Here is a 20118-nt window from a genome sequence, read left to right as displayed (position 1 = left end):
TGCCAGCAGTAAGCAGAATTTCTTGAAGAAATAAAGACGGGAGGACAAAAAACAACCTCAACACTAAAAAGTAAAAAAAAAAAAAAAAAAAAAGCTCATGGATGGGTGGGCTTTTTCATAAGTGTGTGAACTTTGTGAAGGTAGTTCAAACTGAAACTAAATCCAGGTCTCATTCTAATCGTTATCACAACTAGATCAGCCGAGAAAAAACAAAAAGTGCATCCTATAGACACACACATGCACAGGCACATAAACACACACAGTGCTGAACCTTTGAGGATGAAGCGTGTTGAATCATAATAGCAGGAGAAAGACACTGTGGCTGGGTGACAGTGGGAGGGAGTGACTTTACCTCTGGACTGTGCAGAGGGAGTGGCACTGAAAGAAAGAGGAGGTGGTGAGTGTGTGTGTGTGTGTGACAGCGGGAGCTTTGCTTTCACGCCTTGCTGAGCAGTGAAAGAGTATCTGTCACAGAGAACAAGCCAACAGACAGAGCATAAAAGTTAGGAAGGAGGAAGAGAAGGAGGGGGAGAAAAAAGAGATAGAAAATAGTTGGCTGAAAGCAGCTTCTATCTTCCGTCCCACCCCCTGACTGTCTTCCCCTCCTCTCTGTCCGGCCGGGAGCAAAAGGGAAAAAAAAGAGAAGGAGCGCAGAGAGAAAGGCAGAGAGGGAGCTCTACCACGCTCGCTCTTTTAGAGCAGGACTCAGGAATTTCAGGACCTTTTGGAGTTGTGCACACACACACACACACACACACACACACACACACATGCTGGTGTTCTTGTGGTGGACAAATCTCAATGGGACTCAGAGGGGGAGTTTAAACAAGGGAGGTCAAGAAAATTAGAGGATAGCCCTCCCCAGCCTTTTCCTGTGGACTATTTGAAGACGATGGCACCTGCCAAGGGGAAAGTGATTCGGAGGAGCTGAGGACTGAAGCAGGACGTAAGCAGAGGAAGCTGCGGATGAAGGTGAGATCTGGATGAATTTACATCCAGCTCCAGTATCTGTCTTTCTGCCAGGATGTATGTCCATATTAGTGCAAATATTTACTGAAGGTTTTCATTTTTGAGTAACTGATGCAGGAACTTGTGTGGTTGCTGTGTATGCTGTGTTGTTACTTCCACTGGTTTTTAATGACTGAGGCAAAAAGTGGATTGTTGCTTGAATATTCTGCAATATTGAAGCTGGGGAATATCCTGTGTAGGTGCTGGTGTTGGAATGGATTACACACTTCTGAATGTGTCAAGTCTGCTGTATGTGTGGTTCCATATCTGTGAACAGATGTGCTGGATAGTGTCTGTGTGCGGACTTCACATTATTTTTAAAGTGAGTATAACAGTCAGAACATTTTGTCGGTTTGTTTTGTATAATTGCACTTTATCAGTGGGTGATTAATCTGAACATGAATCAGGGAAGGAGAAAGAGTCTGTGTGCATGTGGGAGTGTGTATGTCTTGGATGTTTTAGTTCCCGACGGTCCACTGGTTGATTAGAGGGAATTATTAATGTGTTTGCAGATAATCAGCTTCTCTCAGTTGGTATTGACAAGTAAGACAAGTTATAATTTTAGAAATATGGCTCACGTGATAACTTGGCTTTTTTATGTACAAGGCTCAGACACTTGCTCTTGAAGAATAATTTTAACAGACCTTAAATCAGCGTTGAATAGAAATAACTGTGGACATAACAGAAGATAAAGTACAGAAGATGTCTTTACAGCTGCAGTTATTATGTGTCTTATCCCTCCACCCTCAATCCTGCCACACTCTGCCATTTTTGTTTTCTAATCTCATTTACTTCAGCCTTTTCTGCAGGTTTTCTTTGAAATCCAACATCTAGCGACAGCCTGCCTCAGTTTCATCCTTTCTCCCACCCTTTTCTTTTCTTTTCCTCATGCTCTTTCTGGCTGTTGAGCTGCCTTCATAAACCTTTAAATATCTCTTCTTTTTTTTAACACTACTTACCATTCTGTCTCACTCTGACACAGAGAATCAGCACCTTCTTTCTGATATAATCAGTATGTGCTGTGTGCGAGTGGGTGAATACAGCTCACAGGTGTGCATTTTGTCTGTCATCTCACCTATTCACTCCTGTAATCCCAAGCCTCAGTTCTTTATTAGCCCTCCACCCCAAAGCCACCGTAACCTGCACATTAACCCTTCCATTACCATACTGTTGAGCCAGCACATTAACCCTTTGCTGTAAGGTGTGCTCAGGGTGCAGTGGATGGTCCCACTTGTGTATTCTCCTGTTGTTGAAATGTAGTTATACACAAATGTCTTATTTACTCTTTATGCAAACATTTGAAATTATTAGCAAGCACTGCAGGTTCACCAATTATTCTTCTTGTTTCTTACAGTCCCTGTTTTTCAACATACTTTAGTCTGAAGTTAGTCTACTTAGCCAGAAAAACACCAACTCTTTATCACATCCAGCTGCACTGTTTCTCTCGACAGTGCAGCTCCGTTTCAGAGAAATGTCTGTGTAATTAAAAACTTAAGTATGCACTACATTTGGTAAGCAGACAGTATACGTCTCTTCCTTGTTGCAGTGCTGCACTGTGTGGAGGTTCTGGTCTAGTGGCTTTGTACTCAGTTGACCAAGTAGTCATTCCAGTCAACAGAGTACTGAGGACATTCTAAGACCCCTATATCGGCTCTGAGGACTGAGGAGCGAGGTGTGAGGAGGCTTCTGGATTAGAGGATACACAAGACCTTCCTTTACAGAAGTGTTTTATGAAGTGACATGCCCCCTTATCAAAAATCATTTGGTGATTAGATGTTCCAGTTAAAGGATGTGAAGAAAGGATGTCTCATGTCATTAACAACGCATTTCCTCAAGTTTTCTCTTCATGCATGTGTTGCTTGCATTTTCTTCTCGCATCTTACATGGGTGAGACTAAGACACAAAGAGAAGATGCAAGCAAGGGAAACGACGGTACTTAGACTTGGGAAGCAACCTTGCTCTCTATACTACGTCACCTAACTTCCTTCTTTCCTGGTGTCAGAATTACTATATTCACTATGTTGCTTAACAATAACACATTGGTATTAATAAACTGCTGGCACAAACAACAGATGGTCTCAGATTATCCATATTCCAGGGCTCTTCATCTCAAATGGTCTGGATTTCCATTAAGTATCACTCTTTGCATTGTCTGTTCAACTACTGCATGTTGAATACTGCTGCTTGTGGTGATTAGCCAGCTCTTCTTCTGCGTATTGCAAACAGCCACCCTAATTCAAATTTGAGATACATCACTTCCTGCGTGTCAGTGTATGTGTCCTCAGGAGATCCTTATGACAACTTATGTTTAATAGTGCTCACCACCTGTAACAGGCTGAATTGACTCTTGCGTTCAGTCATTTTAAAACAGGGCGCAACAAAGTGGACATTTATTTAACTTAACAGCTCCTGTGGGTTCAAGGTGTGTTTGCTGATTGCCTGGTGATGAACTGACCACCAAGGTAACTTAATGGTTAAGGTGACTATACTCTTATCTGCTTCCACACCCTAAAACCCATTAACTGTCATTTCAACCTGTCCTCAGTGGAGAAACCCATTAACCTTACTCTTAACCCTTTTATCTGCCTGAAATAGCTACCAGGTCAGCAAAATGTTGGTAAAATAATGTCTAACAAAGATTTAGGAAAGTAGTATGCAAAAAGAAACCCAGAGTTATTCTCTTATTCAAATAAAAAGGAAAAGGCTTTTAGTATCAAACTGTTATCTGTTTTTTTTAATTTATTTATTTTGCTTTATTTGATAATTCCTATTTCGTCATCTCATAGTTTTGGCTGTGTGGAAGATACGGCACAAGGTGGAAGGTGTCATTTGATATCTGTAAATAACAAACACATGGATGAGTGGACAACAAAAGGGCTGAACCTCAGATCAGTAAAGATAGTTTCCCTAAATCATCAGTGTTAAAAAGGTAGCTGAGTGGAACATACAGTACAGCAGGCTACACCAACACTGAAAGTCAGGGTAACAATTGGGATCTATTTTTATGATCTCCTCTGAGAGGAGGCTCACTTTCTCACACTTTGAAAAACACCAACTTAAAGAATAAACATATTTATAGTGAAACCCAGTGTAATGCCATTCACTGGAAAACTCTCAGTAGGAAATGTCATACCTAGTGCTGGGTTTTTTTTTTGTTGTTGCCAAAACTAGTGTCAATACAACAGCTGAGTTTTGATACACAACTACCCTTTATTAGTTTATATACTCACTGGTACAAAAAAACTAAATTAGCACAATGTGGTCCTGATGAATGTAAAGCTCTTCCTGGAGTTTATACTAGAATAATATCAATTGTTTGTCATATTAAAAGGTTAGCTAAAGGTTGTTCTCATAGAAAAGTTTTGATCAAATCAAAAATGACTGATAAATGTTTTAAACCAGTTTTTATTGTATTCACTGTGGTAAACTGGAGAATAGAATCCGGGTTGCCATATTTCAAAGTATTCTCCTATTTAACCTTCAGGACTTCCCTTACTGTCCACTGTGCGACGTCACCATCACACTGCTCCCTTTTTGGCATTTTACATTTTCTTTCTTTTACAACAGTGAATTTTAAAACTGAAGGGTTTTGTATGTACAGTATACTGACTGCCAACAACACACTTCTATATGCCATAGATATAAAAGTATACTTACAAATATCTTAGAAGAACTAAAACACATGATTAGGTTGTATAGTTGCTAGATTAATTAGTTAGATTAATTAGTACATCTGCTCTTTGGTAATAGACATCCCAGTACTTTATCAATTTCAAACTAGAAACTGGGTCATAACGTACTTAAATTTGAACTCCAGATGACAAACAATCACCACACCTATATTTCATAATGCTGTTCTATTCAGTGTCAAATTATTGTCCTTGTTTCAGCAGGGAGTTAATGGATTTAAAGTGTCCCTTAATGCCAATTTTCAACCCAGCTGAGACGTAAAACCTATTAACAGTCAAACTTAAAGCTGGTGAATTCTAGCTATTACCATTTCTAATCCATAATATGGGTATTATGTAGTATTCATTCTATTCTGTTCTATTTATATAGCACCAAATTACAACACAAGGCACTTTACATAGAGGAAACTCTGCAAATCCCCTGGAGCAAGCACTTGGCGACAGTGGGGAGCATTCAAAAATCTGCACCAGCCACACACCACATCATCAAGTCTGCAACAAACAGCACACTGAATATTCTGTACTGTGAATAATCAATGTAGTTTAAGGATTTATTTTGGTATACAATGTGATTAAACAACATTTTTCTAAAGCTTTTTCTAACACTGTCTTCTCCCCTCTACCTTGTCCATCCCTCCACTGTCCTGCTCTCCACTCCTTTCTGCACACAAATACACACTTCCTGTCCTTCCTAATTTCTTCTTTCTTCCTTGAATGCTCAGGTCTATTGTTGTTCTTCTTTGCCAGACTGGCCTGTAATTACACTTTCGATTTGTGCAGATATGTGCATATGCATGTGTGAGTGTGCGAGTTTGGACTCTGTGCCTATCCTGTCCTATCACCTTCAGCAGTCATGCAGTGTTGAAGGTGAGGTGGAGTAAGGAGGGTTTAGGCACATGGATAAGAAAATAACGAGAATCTCCCTGTCACACACACACACACACACACACACACACACACACACACACACACACACACACACACACACACACACACACACACAAAACACAGAAGTATGCATTATCACACATATACAAACACCCTTATAGTTTCAGAAGGTCTCTCTGACTCTGCACACGTAAACACATTCAGTATGTCCCAGAGGAGTGCTTGAGGGGCTTATGCAGGGGATTTTGCTGTTCTGCAGTGTGCCTGTCAGATAAGGATGGAGATGCAGCTCAGCCGGGTGACACACTCCTGAATGTGTGCATTACAACCTCCTCTCCTTCCCCTTCCCTCTTTAACCTGTCACTCAAGTGACCTGCCACCCTCTGTTGCCACCGGTGATGATACCACACACATACACACACAGGGATCGTCTGGTATCTCCTTTGGTAAACTCAAACACCTGCACACAGACAGACACACGCTGGCAGAGATGTTTCCGCTGAGTTCCCTCACACCTCCTCTATCTCTGTCAGCCTGGCTCTAATGAGATGATCACTGAAGAATATCCACCAGAGCCATGTTTAATATTATAAACAGTCCTGAAGTCAGAATTTGATGATAGTTTGAGGTGGAAAACTGTATTCTGTCTTTTGTTAGTTTTCTCAGGTTGACTGTCTTTTTCTTGTCTTTCCTTTTATTAATTTATTAGTAACCTCTGCCTCCACTGCATTTCCCCCTTTCTTTTCTTACTTCTTCCCTTTTTTTTTCCTTCTCCTAAATACTGTATAACCCTTTCATACACCCTCCTGTAATCCTATTTACCATTGTTCTGCAGCTGCTCAGTATGACAAACAGAAAGTTATAGAAATAGGCAGCAGAGTGAGAGAGAGAATAAAATCTAGTGCTTTTAAACAAAATGTTTTGTTATTTTGCCTTTTCTTCAGACATTCACACACACGCACACACACACACTCACATACTGATGGCAGTGAGCTACCATGTAAGATGACCAACAGGGGCTGGGAGTCAAATTACCAACCATGTGATCAGTAGACAGCTTGCTCTATAATGAAAGAGTAACTAAACCCCCAGACCACCTTTTTTCAGCTGAAAACCAATGTATACGGATATTTAGTAGTGCCAATTATTGATTCAGGTCCAAATCTTGACATTTAGGTACAAAGTTTTTGAATTGTGCATTTTCATCATAAATATGTGTAAGGAGTACCCTCTACAGTTTGAAACCCAGCTACTGCAATTGAATTTTACTGTTGGCTGAGTTGGTGGCAGGTGACATGTATGGTGCCAGCTTTCATCACCAACCAACCAATGTGTGCCCATTGCCCCCTGCCTAATGTTATCTAGCTGTTCTGTGAGGTCAGTCGATAGGCTGGTAAAGTGATGGTTATAGCAATCATTCGGCTGTGCTGTAACCATGAGAGTGGGTAACTAATATAGCAGAAGTTGGTAATGTTAGCCTGCTACACCAGTTTTTCAGCTCTTACCATGCTTGCCAACGCTAATGAGCTAATGTAGATTTTATCACTGTCATACAGATAAATAGATAGATAATCCTTTATTGTCATTGTAACACATACAATGAAATTTTAGAGTGACCTCCAGTCGGCACTGCAATAGAAAAAAGAAAAAAAAAGGGGGAGATATAGGATCAAGCAAGCAGAGCTTAGCTCCACTTTAGTGGCAAAAGTATGACTAATGATAGCATTAGCAAGCATGGTAAGAGCTGGCAAAACTAACATCACCTATATGTATGTATGTATAAGTAACTCTCTCAAACGGCCCTAAACATGTTCATAGTCACTGTCAGTGCTCCACCAGACTCTGTTTATCCAACAGAGAAAAGGAAATTTCAACAGAACTTTCTCAAGGTTGCTTTCACTCGGTCCATGCTAATGTATTAGCAGTGGGCTGTTGGGCCCTCCAGTCACACATTAGCCTATATAGTGATGAGGTCACGCACCCTTCTCCTTGATTCTCACTCTCTCACCCCTCAATTGCAGTTTTTAATATGCAGGGAGAGCAGAAAGTTATAGACTAGATGGGTTTAGTTACTCTTTGATTAAGTGATTCATTTCTGTCCAGTCAGGGTAATCTGCAGCAGCAGTCTTTACATATTTGATAAAAGTCAGGATACTCTGCTACATCTGACTTGTGAAAGACAAAGACAAGTGGACTTTTTCTATTCATCTGTTCACAGATATAGTGCCCAACCTGTGATTAAGACACTGAATGAATGAAGGTAGCTGTGTTGATGATTGATGAAATGGCTACTGTTATACCCCACCTATGGAAATGCTTCAACCTTCATTATGCTTTCTCTCTTGTACAAGGCCCAGCAGGCCTTCCTGCTGCAGGGTGTTCACTCCTGTTTTGTCCCCTAACAACCATCACCCTCCCAAACCTTTTTGCTTATATCCTTGGGCTCTCCTGTCTCAAACAGTCACCATCACCATAATACCATCCCCCAGCCACAGTCTCTTGGCAGCTCCTCCAGGCTGGCTAATTGACTCAGTCCCAGGAGGGGGGATCATGGCACATTTCTAATTTGGCTTCCCCTCCTCCAGATAAAAGCTTCATCCCTCCATCCTTCAAACCCTGCACCCCCACACCCAAGCACTCATTCTATTCCCTTATTTGCTTGGCTTTAGTTTAATTTTTACACTTAAGGCTGAGCAACTTACATTTACAGTGCATAAAAACATCTTTTACCCTGGTGTGTATCTATGTAAGTGTTTTTACATCTTTGTTTTATTTCTGTGGCTGGCCGTCTAAAACACTACAGACATAGAAAACTGAATTCATAAAAGGACGCACACTCACACTCAGAGCACAGCACCTGCCTTTGTTCACCATGGGGTTCACCTTCAGAGAGCCTCCATTTTCACAAACTGCACCTGGGGACCACAATGAGTGCATCTCAATGTGTTTGTGCGTGTATGTGTCTATAAAACTGAGCATAATCCCACTAACGAGCAGAGAGAGTGAGAACAAAAACATTTTATTATTGATTGCATCACTTCAGAATCAGAAGTAATAATCCAAAAAGTGTCTCCAATGTCCCCAGATTGGGAGTTTGATGTATTCAAGTGCAAAATCTCAAACAGGTAGACAAATATGTTTTAGTGAACCACATTACACTGCTATGCAAAGGTCGATATCAGCACAGTTTGTTTCCATCTGTGTTTACACAAACGTCACAAATCCAGTGTTAATGATTTAAGTGTGTGTGTATGCACTTTCCTTGTCTTTGTGTGTCTTCTGTGCCACTGATGGACTGCAATAACACTTAAGCATTTAAAGTGTTGTTTTATTTCCTCTCCAACAACGAGGTGGAGTAAACCTCAAGTGCATTGACCCAAGGAGGAGTTTTATGATACAGTGACTGAAATTAAATAACAAATACACACCTGCACATCAAGCATACACGCAGTAACATAGCAGCAAAGCACGAGTCAGGCATCCTGACAGAGCCTGTGCAAGAAGTATGTTTGGTATGCAGCAGTAGCTGTGGCCGTTAGTAAAACGACATTCTCAGATGGAGAGATAGAGAATTTTAGCCAAAGGCTTGGGGTCGCCTGGTCTTGTGGAAAAAACATTTGACACGTAGAGAGTTGATACCTGCAGCACAGTATGTGGAAAGACTTCAGGTCTGCTCTTAGTATTTGTAGAGGAGTGGAAAATCATCTCTAATTCTAAATAACAGGTGAGAGCTACTCATACTAACGGTTTTGTAATTTTTATGCAGATTTCCCTTTTTCTACACTCACAGTTACAGGAGAGGTAAAGTTCATCCATTCATTATCTTTACCGCTTAGTCCCAAATGGGGTCACGTGGGGGCTGGAGCCAATCTCAGCTGATATCGGGTGAAAGGCGGGGTACACCCTGGACAGAACGCCAGTGTCTCACAAATTTTTACAAATGTATATTAAGAGAAACACAATGGGCCCCTGATGCATTTACCTTTTGTGGAAGTTTAAGGAACAAAACTTAATACCAGTTCATCTTGAACTAAAGAGAAAATTGCTGTTACACATTATGGCAGTGACCCAGGGTCAATTCAAGAAGAAGTACCGTACTATTTTTTAACAAAAACTGATTGGTAGTGTTGGGTTAGAAACCAGTGAGTAATCATGTCTTTCCAGCACTATTAGCTGGTCTGTCCTCTTTAGTCTATGGTCCTCAGGTAAAGAGGGAGAGTAAGATTTTACCATTATTTATTTGTCATATTTATCACTGCAGGCTCTATAACTGTATTTTTAAAGATACAAATGTTTTAGCGAACCTTAAGGGCATGTACAGTATGTTCTGGGCCTACATTAGAGGAATACCTCTCCTTACAAGCAGGTGGTCGTATCTGTATTTATCATTCAGAAAGGAAAGGAAGAAGAGCTAGATAGTGGAAGTACATGCTGTAAACAAAGCAGCTCTCATTCACAACAGCTGTTGTTTATAGCTGCTTTTAAATGAGAATATGCCTGATAAGAAGTTCCAAATGGCACTGTTGTACTCTGCCCTTGGTCTTTTGGTTGTGGAAGAAGTAAGGAGGCCACAGAGGTGAAAAAAAAAAGAGAAGCCACACTAAATGGGTGAAATCATGGATACTACAGGGAAAGGTTGAAGGGGCTTTTCTGAACCATTCTTTGATTGGCTAAGATGAACAGCCAATCAGAGTGGTCTCTCTCACTGCCAAGGACCAACACCGATTCAACACACCGAATCAGCTGAAGAGGGTCCAACTCGTGCCAATGGTGTGGACACACCGGGAAGATGAACCCCAATAGACTGACCGTCAACCTGACAGTGGCTGATGATTGACTGTCATAGGCATATGGCATAAGTAGCTGTGCTTAGTCTTTTCTGCAGTGGCTGGGCCCCAGACAAGTTGAGTAATATAAGGACAAATAAGAGATGCAAGATAAAAGTTTTTTGCACAACGCAAATTTGATGTTCTTTTCTTAAGAGTGTCTACTTTTACAATGCATCTATTGCAGAACATAGTCAATGTTCAGTAAATAAAAAAGGTCAAATATATCACATTTTCAGAAAAACATCACATCCTCTTTGTTTCATTAATTTACAGCAAAAACTAAGTGGAAGTAAGGACAACAACAATAACAACAACACAATAAAGCAACCTACTGGCTACATCTTTTACTAGAAGCAGAAGCATATTCTAGTATAGTATGGGTGTGACTGTTCCCTGCCCAAACCTTTTCTCTCCCTATCATACTTTATGTTGATATAATTGCCTGGAAATGACATTACGTATCTCAAATGAGTGGTGATGAAAAAAACACAAACTAGAAATTCATACCTGTTTTTATGGGCAAGAATGAAAATTACCATCCTCATTATATTCTAGTCTTTTATGTGACCACTGACTATGAAGTGGAAAAGAGAATTGGCTAGTGTCTCATGTGTGGGTGAGGGGACTTCAAACAGTCTTTCATGCTTCACATCCCATATGCTTATATAGTGCTCGCTGCATCCCTCATTAGCCATGGTTTTGTGTCTGCTTGTCTTTTGATGGTTGCCTCTTCCTGCATACATTGCGCATATAAACTGCCTATGTTTTCATTCATGTTTTAGTCATGTGGGATATTATGTTTGATTGATTGCTTACATGTCCAATGTGACTGCTAACAGTGGTGTGAAGAGGAGCTGCAGGGAAGATGAAGAGGAGAAAGGGAGAAAAGGAGGTGGTGGAGGATGGAAAAGAAACAATAAATTAATGGTTTTTGAAGACAGTAAAAGATTAATTTCAAATATGCCGTGGCAGGTTGTCCCTTGTCACCTGTTTCCACTTATTTTAAAACAGATCAGTGTAATTGGAGGTAAGAATGTCAGGACAGTGGAGGCAGCAGGTCATTTTATCCTATTTGCTTAGCTGTTTCTTCTCTGTCTCCATTTCTAAACATCTCAAATCCATCTTAAATCTTAAATCCTGCATGCTGAAAGCTTAGTGGCTGATGATGGTATTACCTGAGGGAAACATAACACACCCATCTTCCTCCCATATATACCTCATTTCCATCATTATTTGCCACTTTTCTCTTAAATATTTCCACACATGCCTTTTAATAAGCCCACTGTGTGATTAGGTTTGTTTTCTGTCCAAGCCCTGTGCTTCTGGCAACAAGATGCAGTTTAGGGTGTACAGTCTTGTGCTTATTGCTCAAAGACAACACCTGTCATTATGTAACAGGCAGAAATCTTTTGATAAAAAATGCACACATTTCTCCAGAGACAACAGATTTTCTTCATTCCTGAAAAGCATTTGGATATGATGAAGTCTGTGTGTATGTGTGTGAATGTGTATTCCACTGTGTACTACAGTAATGGTGACAGATTATAGTCGGAAACATAAGTGACCAGCAATTTGCAGGGAGTTTAGTCTGTGTGCTGTAAATATATGTGGCGAAAAGAAAAGAACAGGCTGTGAAACGTTGTAAAACACTTGGTTTTACCTACATACTGGGACACACCTAACCTCAAAATGATACTTATAGCTAAAGCTGGTAGTGCTTATCTATTCACTAAACTCTTATGAATCTATATGTGTGTATAAAGGTATAAAAGCATTTTAAATTGCACAAAAACCTGACACTGAACATCAGTATGGGTGTGTGCTTGTTTTTGATAAAACAAGACTTTGAAGGCATTTCTACTTAAACCACATGGGATCAGCTTCAGCCTCCTGTGACCCTCTTCAGGAATAAGCAGTAGAGATGACAGATGGATAGATGTTTAAAAGAGGCTTCACCTTTATTTATTTTTTTATTTCAATTGTTTCTTTGACTCACACCTACATTTAGTCTATTTTGACCCATGCCTGTACCCGTGAATTAATCAAAATATATTTTTCCCTGTTACGCATCATTTTTTGCGGTTATCTGAGCCGGTGCAGGACTTTAGCCTGCAGTGTCATTTGACATTCAAACTGCATTGTTTATCAATGATGCCACATGTGTATCACAAGTAAATGACAAAACTAAACCGACGCCCATAATTGCATGCATGATTACTCAGCATAAAAATAAAATGACAGAAATCCATATCTGAATTTTTCAAAAGCAAACAGACTAAAGGTGATGAACATGTCACTCTAGCTTCTGCCTGTATCTCTGCTGTGGCTACAGCTGAGAAGCCCTTGGTTCACTGTACAGCTGTTGCTAACTTAAGTCCACAACCAGTGGTGTGCTAGGCTGTGGCTACCTGCCCTCCTCCACTTGCAAGCCACAACACCAAGTCCAAAAGCCACTGTTCAAGTGAGTGTTGTAGGGATGTTATAAAGCTGTTTGTGAGGACACAGTTCATTCCCTAGCTGCCCGCTCTAACCTTAACCATCACAACTAAATGCTTAACCCCAGCCCTACCCCTGAGCCTAATTCCTACTTTAACCTGAAGACCAAGCAATAATCCTCAAACAGCTGTTTGATGGTGTGTTACTGGCCCAAATGTCCTCACTTTCATGGTATAAAAGTCAAACTGGTCCACACTATGTACAGTCATACAAGTACACACACTTGCACACATACTGTATGAGGACATTTTATTAACTTTTATGAACTCACTCACAAAATACACAGCAAACATGCATACTCACACTCAACATATGCCATCCTCAAACCCTGTGATCAGTCCTGCAGAGTTGCTGTGTGGCAAAGGAGGTTTAACAGGCAGGTTATCGCTACACACTGACATGCTGACGCTCAGTTCCTGAATAAATGTGAAGCACAATTATTAGCCAAGTAAGTCAGTCTTCTCTGAAGCCCAATGAAGCGTAGGGCGTAAACACAAAACCGCTTCCATCCCATGCTGCGTTTTATGATCCCTCAGTGCGCTTGAAGTGAGATCCTGTCATTCACCCTCATGTGAACTCTAAGATCCTGTAAAGACTTGGTCAAGTTGTTAGTTCATCTCTGCAACCTGTCACTAAGTTAAATTAAGCCTGAAATTACGCATCGATGCTTTAAAAATACTTTGTTAACAAACTCTTTGGTTAAAAAAAAACAAAAAAAAAAAACTTTTGGTAGAAAATCCAAACTGTAACTATAAACTGTTTGCACATGCTTAATAACCATTTATATTGATCATTGTGTTTCTGTGCTGGAGCCAGTCCCAGCTAGCACCTTCTTGACCTGAATTAGTGCACAGCTCATTAATATGTACACGCCAACATGCCAGAGTAAAACTATGGCCATAGAAAAGTAAAAGTCAGCACACAAAAACTGAAAATGTTTTTCTCTCACATTCCAAATAAAAAAAAACAAAAAAACAGAAGGTCACCTTTAGGTTAATAATTTAATTAGGGCATAGAGGAGGTCAACCCCTGATCACAGGGTTGGCAGCTTGATTCTCGTTCTCCCCAATCCAATTGTCCCAGGGCAAAACACTGAACCCCAAGTTGCTCCCAGTGGCCAGGCCAGTGCCCTGCATGGCAGCTCAGTTGAAATTAGTCTGTGTGTGTGTATGAATGGGTATATGGGTGAATTTGTGAAGCTCTTTGTCCCGGTAAGGTAGAAAAGCACTATATGCAGTCTATTTACCATTTCCATCAGAGATGCTATGGTCCTGTGGTTTTAATTACCCAGGTGAAGGTTTAACTGCTTTTCAGCACAAGTGCTGAACACCATTGCTGTTGTTGCTGTGATGTACTCAGCCAGCAGACACGGTGGATGGTTTAGAGGCTGTATCCACTCAGGCCATAGGTTCCAATGAGGAGCACAGTATGAAGGAGGACACAGAACTAACCAGATAATCAAACTCTACTGTCGTGGCTCCTACACCACCGCCTGCGACTCCCACTGTGGAACATCGAGTCATGATTGGCTTGGATGAAACAGTATAGTCTCTACCCTCAGCCCAGAGGCCAATTCTACCATTCCTTTGACCCCTGTTAATTATCCTCTTGCTGCAATTGCTACTCAGGGGGCTTGGACAATCACTCATAATGATTAAGCCTTAATAATCTGATTGAATTCAACTTTAAAAGCTTAAGCTACAACCTTGGTTGTATTCAGCTGTAAACTTGATTTGATTCAACACTGTTCAAACATTTTATTTGGTTTAAATCATTATTTAAGGCGGAATTCTGTTTGTCATTTAACAAAATCAATAAGCAGTGATACCGTGAAGCCTGCCAGTCAATCAGTGTCATGTCTCCATCCATAGACTGTGACATATGAGAAGAGCCAAAGAAAGAACAACATAAGGAAAATGAAGTAGAATCTGCTGAATCCAACCCTGTATTCAGTTTCTGGCCTCTTGCCCTCCTCCCTGCTCTTCCTCTCATCCTGACATGAAATAGTCATTAGATGTAGTGGTAATTCTGCCCAGCTGTCTTTCCACATTAGCTAATGTGGATCAGAAATGTCAGGGGTGTGTATGTACGTGTGTGCGGTGGGTTCACGTATCCATGTATCTGCAACCCTGTGCATGTGGGTCTGCATGCGTTAGCGTTCGAAAGTATGCGGTTATGCTAGGGTTACTGCTAGTGTGTGTGTGTGTGAGTGTGTGTTTGTATGTCAGGAGATTCGCATGACAAGGTTTTCCATTCTACAGTTGACAGGTGCTAAATAATAAAAGCCCTGAGAACAAGTAAGATGAGAGGAAAAGACAAGACAGAAGTAAATGAAGAAGAGGTGAGGAGAGGCAAGAATAGAAGAAAGAGATGTGGTGGACAAGGAGATGAACGCTGAGAAGAAGTAGAGAACTGACAAACTGTAAAACTCCAAACATCACTCTCTCCTCTGAATGCCCTTGCTTTGTTTGGGTTATTGCTCCTCTACTCCTAAAAAAATTATTTTTCTCCATCCCTCCTCTCGACTGCAGTTGGTGAGCAGTGCCAAACATCAGCAGAGCTCTTCTCATTATGGAAAGCAGAAGGTTTGGAGATGGGGGGAAAAAAAGAAGCACAGATGGGCATAACTGATGGTTTGTTGGTATTGTGTGTCTTGTATATGAATAAGGTAATTTCCCCTTTTAAAACAGGAACTGTCTACACCAAGCAGGAGCAACAGAAAAGGGGGTTGAGTAGAAGAAAAGGAAACAATGGAGAGAAAGACATCACAAGGTGACACCTGATGTCAGGTTTCTGTGGCTGTCACCTCTGTGTCTGTATAACTAGTGTGTGCGTGTGTGTGTGCACCAGTATAATTTAATCTGTGAATTACAGGTGGATAATCTATACCTGTAGTTGTCTGACTCTCAGTTCTTTTTCTTTCCATTTATGTGCATGTTAAAAACAGTAAAGGTTAGCATACACCTGTATCTGATGAAATCTGTGTGCTTTGCTCAGCATTAAGCTGACAGTAGAGTGTCAGTGTGTCTACAGAAAGTGTCAGCTATCTGCCAGTGTTGCGTTTCATCGATTCACACAGATCTGAAACAGCTGTACTCAGGGGCCCCTTGGTAACTCTATACACAGCACACACATGCTCACACTCGGACGCACAAACCTGGGCACAGTGAATCCTACCCCAAGGGCGGCTTTGAGGAGGACAGCTGTGAAAAGGCCGAGATAAACTATCGAAAGAGCCTAAAGTTCTAGAGAAACTTCCCACACTGTCCAGTTCCCACACAGCACCATGCTGTGTGACAGCTGATCAGAGCCAGCTGAGGGCCGGTTGCATGAACGCATCAACACGGTTGATTAAAGCGCTAAGTGCAGTTGTTTTTATCAGAGAATTCCTGTCACTCTAATTTTAAGACATTGCCATCAAAAAGACATCACTGACAGCTAGTTAAACATCACAAAGTTCATAAAAAAGTTCAATTATCTCACAATAGCCCTTTAAATTGGATTAACAGACAGTTTCAAACCTCCAGCACAATATATTTGGCCTTATTTATCAAAAGAGCCGACCCATCCAGGGTGTACCCTGCCTCTCACCTAATGTCAGCTGGGATTGGCTCCAGCCCCCTGTGACCCTGTTCAGGAATAAGCGGTATAGATAATGGATGGATGGATGGATGGATGGATGGATAACAAAACAGCTCAAATTTACATAGAGAAAAATGCCGATAAGAACCACAACATGAAGACACATTACTGTCGCCTTCCCTGTGTTTATAATGAAATTGCCGTGTAAGACTTGCATAAATCAATTTGACTAGACTTGGACCTGGCTATAGAAAAGTATTTCCTGAAGTCATTTTTGTTAATAGAGCCCAGAGCTGAGCACACAGATTGGCCAGGAAAAGCACTAAGATATGGAGTCTTCTGGAGATTGGCAATGGAGTACTGTACTGACATAAAGACGGTTATGTGTATGTATCTACACTGTGTGTGTGTGTGTGTGTGTGTGTGTGTGTGTGTCCTGAGTAGGCTGAGCACTGAGGCGGAGTTTGGACAATTAAAAGAATTCCTGACTGCATTCTTTCTCCCATGGAAAACTCCTATACACACAACTGATGGTGAACTCTCTAATCCTCTCTCATCGTGATTCTCCCTCGTTCCACGTTCATGATCTTCTCTTGTCTTGACCAGTGAAACTGTCAGTCTGTCTCATGCTCTGGCTCTCTGTCTCACACATTCCCTGGTGAGGTTGCTGTACTCTAGAGCATGCATTCATACTACGTTTGACAGAAAGAGAAAAGAAAGCGAGAGTGTGTGTAGCTGTGACAACCAATGTCCCTTCCCTGTGTGTGTGTCAATCCTCTCAATCCCCTCACTATGACAGCACCACACATGGCGAAGCTTATTACCTTGCAGCTTACTGTACCTCCCTTGGTGTGCGTCTTGCATTCCTCAGTGTCTACTTGTTCATATGCATATTGCCTTAGTGTGTGTGTGCATGATTTTCAGATCCCTTCTAACACAGACTCTGTACCCTGCATACTCCCTAACTAGCATACATACACTCTGTGTGAATTTTATTAGTGTTCCAGTGTGTACCTTTAATTGATGAGGCATGGAGAGTTGCATGTTGTGGTCTAATTCACAAACTTCACTTTGCTGTAACTTCTTGTCTCTCCATAGTTCAGGCATGTTGACACTTATGGAAATTAAGTGAGCTGAGGATAAGGGGATTTGTTACCAATCCCATCTGTCATCTTCCTAAGTGGTCTCAAATCCCAGCTTGCGCCGTTGGATTATATACTACTGTAGCTCTGCTGAGAGGATGATGAGCTACAGTGGGACTGAGACCATTTACAGATATAGGTTTCACTTTTAATGCTTATAGTCAGTAGCATTAGAATCTGCCTCCACTGCCAGAAAGAACTCTGGAGAAACCTTAACAGCTGTTACATTACAATAAAATTCATTGCATTACTGTAGTTTGGTTTTATAGTATAGCGGCTGTTCACAGGGGAACTGCGGGGCATCTTCAAAATAAATGCATTCAGACCTTTGCGAATGGCTTGCATTGTTAGTGGCACCCTCTTGTGAATATACACAATATGCTCCAGTTCAACTGAATAAATGCTTGTAACATGTAGTTTTGCCAAACAGTTGCAGCATTCCTTTGCTGCCTGGAAAAGGAATTTACTCAAAGCAGAGACAGTTGTGTACTTGCTCCTAATTCATTGCACCCCTGGGTCAGCTCTCACATGGTGCAGCTTCTCACAAGACGACAATACATTAGACATGTTGTCACTTTAGGAAATGAAGTAAGCAAAAGCTGCCATGGGTTTGTAACCAATCACATCTGTCACATCTTCTTAAGTGTCTTCCAATCCAAATCTGTTGATCCATGCTAAAGCAATTACATTTTATGCTATTGTGAACTCAGGACCATGGCTGTGTTGTTGATGTTGTTTTTATAGTTGTGGACTTGCCTCTGTGTGACATAAGCATGCTTACTATGTATTGCTGCACCAGTTTATCTCCAGTCCCAAAAAGTAATAATTTATTAACAAACACATGGTCATAAATTTGTGACTGAAATATTAATTGCATCTTGGGAAAACCGACAGTGCAAAGATGGCCTTACCATATTATTATAAGTAATATGCGACAATACAATTAACTGGACAAGCCATTTCCTCACGTTAATTTTGTGGCAAGTTTAATTACATTAGAGGCATCACATGAAGGTAGGTTTAGTTTTTAAGAAAGAAAAACTTGTACTCGTTGTTAGCATTCACCATAGGCACCAAAGGGACAGCTGGGCTACATTAGCCTTTAGCTATCCCAATGCTAGGCCATCTTGAAAATGTTTACAGGAAATGTGAACACATTTTTACACATCTTTTCTTCATAGATTTAGTCTGGCAGACAGACAATTTGGTTTGATTTGATTTTGATATATTTATTCTTTAATAACAGTCAGTATGTAATCACACATAATTCCAGACATGTCCACAAAAATATTTTCAATTTGCTTATACCTAGTATATGCTTGAACGGAGTAGGAAGAAGTTAGACTTATCTAGCGGTCTGGAGATGAGGGATAACCAGAGCCAAGGTGTGGACCTCTATCTCAGACCCTACGAAGTCTTCAGAGAAGGTGATGCCAAGTTCAATGTATCCCAAGTAAGGGACTTATTGGCCATTCGCACCTTCAACGTCAAGGAGATCATTTAATGGATGAATAGGCAGATCTGACAAATACTGCTCGTAAAAGGACTGAGGCACAGTTGTGACCTGTGAACCCGTATCCAAAAGACATCCAGTGCTCCTTCCAACAATGGTCACTTGGGCTGTGGTCTTTGTTCCCACCAGTTTATTAGGAAACTTACCTATATGTCTCTTTCATTGAGCTCTAATTTTGACAGGCTGCTCAAGAGGGGGACTTGACTCCTCAGGTGTGGCCTCCATACGTCCCTCCATGGGGGCCGATCTCAGTTTAAATGCGTCTTGCCTCCGCCAGCCGGCGAGGGTTCCCATTTAGCTTGCTTTTCCCTTAACTGTTTCTTCTTAGCTGCAACAAGCAGGGGGTTTGGATCATTGTCGCATTTTGAGGCAATGTGCCCATCTTCGCCGCATTGGAAACAGTACCAAGGGCGAGGCTTTCCATTAGTTTTTTCCAAACTGTTCTGAGGAGTGGATGACCTCCTACTCATGGTGGGGGTTCCAGCTTTGGCGCTAGGAACTACAACTCTTCCTTTCTTTGGTTTACGTAGCTGAGTTTCCTGGGTTTTAGCAGTTATACTGCTAAGCTGGGCACTCAGTTCTGCCAGCTGTTTTCTCAGCTCCGTCAATTCAGTACCATTATTATCACCGCTAGGATGTGCTGTCTGTAGGTGAGACATCACTCTCTGTTTTGTGACCCCACCAGAAGGCTTTACGCCACCCAAATGTTGTTTCATTCGGATTAATTTTGCAGCCTGTTTAGCCTCTTCTGTCATTAACAGCAACAGAAATTCCGCAAATGATGGTGGATTTTCTTTTCTTTGTTCAAGCTGTAGATCAACTATCAATGCACTTTCCCAACAACCACGACAGAACTATTTTAAGATTTGCTGATCAAAGTCCTTAGGGGAAACACCACCGCGCCGCATAGCGGTGCTCAGAGCTACATGCAATCGCTGTAAGAAGGTGGAGGGCTTTTCTCCATCATTCTG

General features: G+C 41.1%; 1 protein-coding gene across 1 annotated transcript in view; it reads left to right on the top strand.

Moving 5' to 3' along the window:
• The first annotated feature begins 464 nt into the window (after positions 1-464).
• sema3b (sema domain, immunoglobulin domain (Ig), short basic domain, secreted, (semaphorin) 3B) overlaps positions 465-20118 on the top strand; it is a 74057-nt gene continuing 54403 nt past the window's right edge. Inside the window, exon 1 of the mRNA XM_020616836.1 lies at positions 465-972. The gene's annotated coding sequence lies outside the window, so the exon portion shown is untranslated. The remainder of the gene's footprint in view (positions 973-20118) is intronic.

The sequence above is a fragment of the Monopterus albus genome, unplaced genomic scaffold (genome assembly GCF_001952655.1).
Source record: "Monopterus albus unplaced genomic scaffold, M_albus_1.0 scaffold6.1, whole genome shotgun sequence".
NCBI classification, from domain to species: domain Eukaryota; kingdom Metazoa; phylum Chordata; class Actinopteri; order Synbranchiformes; family Synbranchidae; genus Monopterus; species Monopterus albus.
Note: the sequence above shows the minus strand (reverse complement) of the source record. Positions and strands in the feature narration are given on the sequence as shown.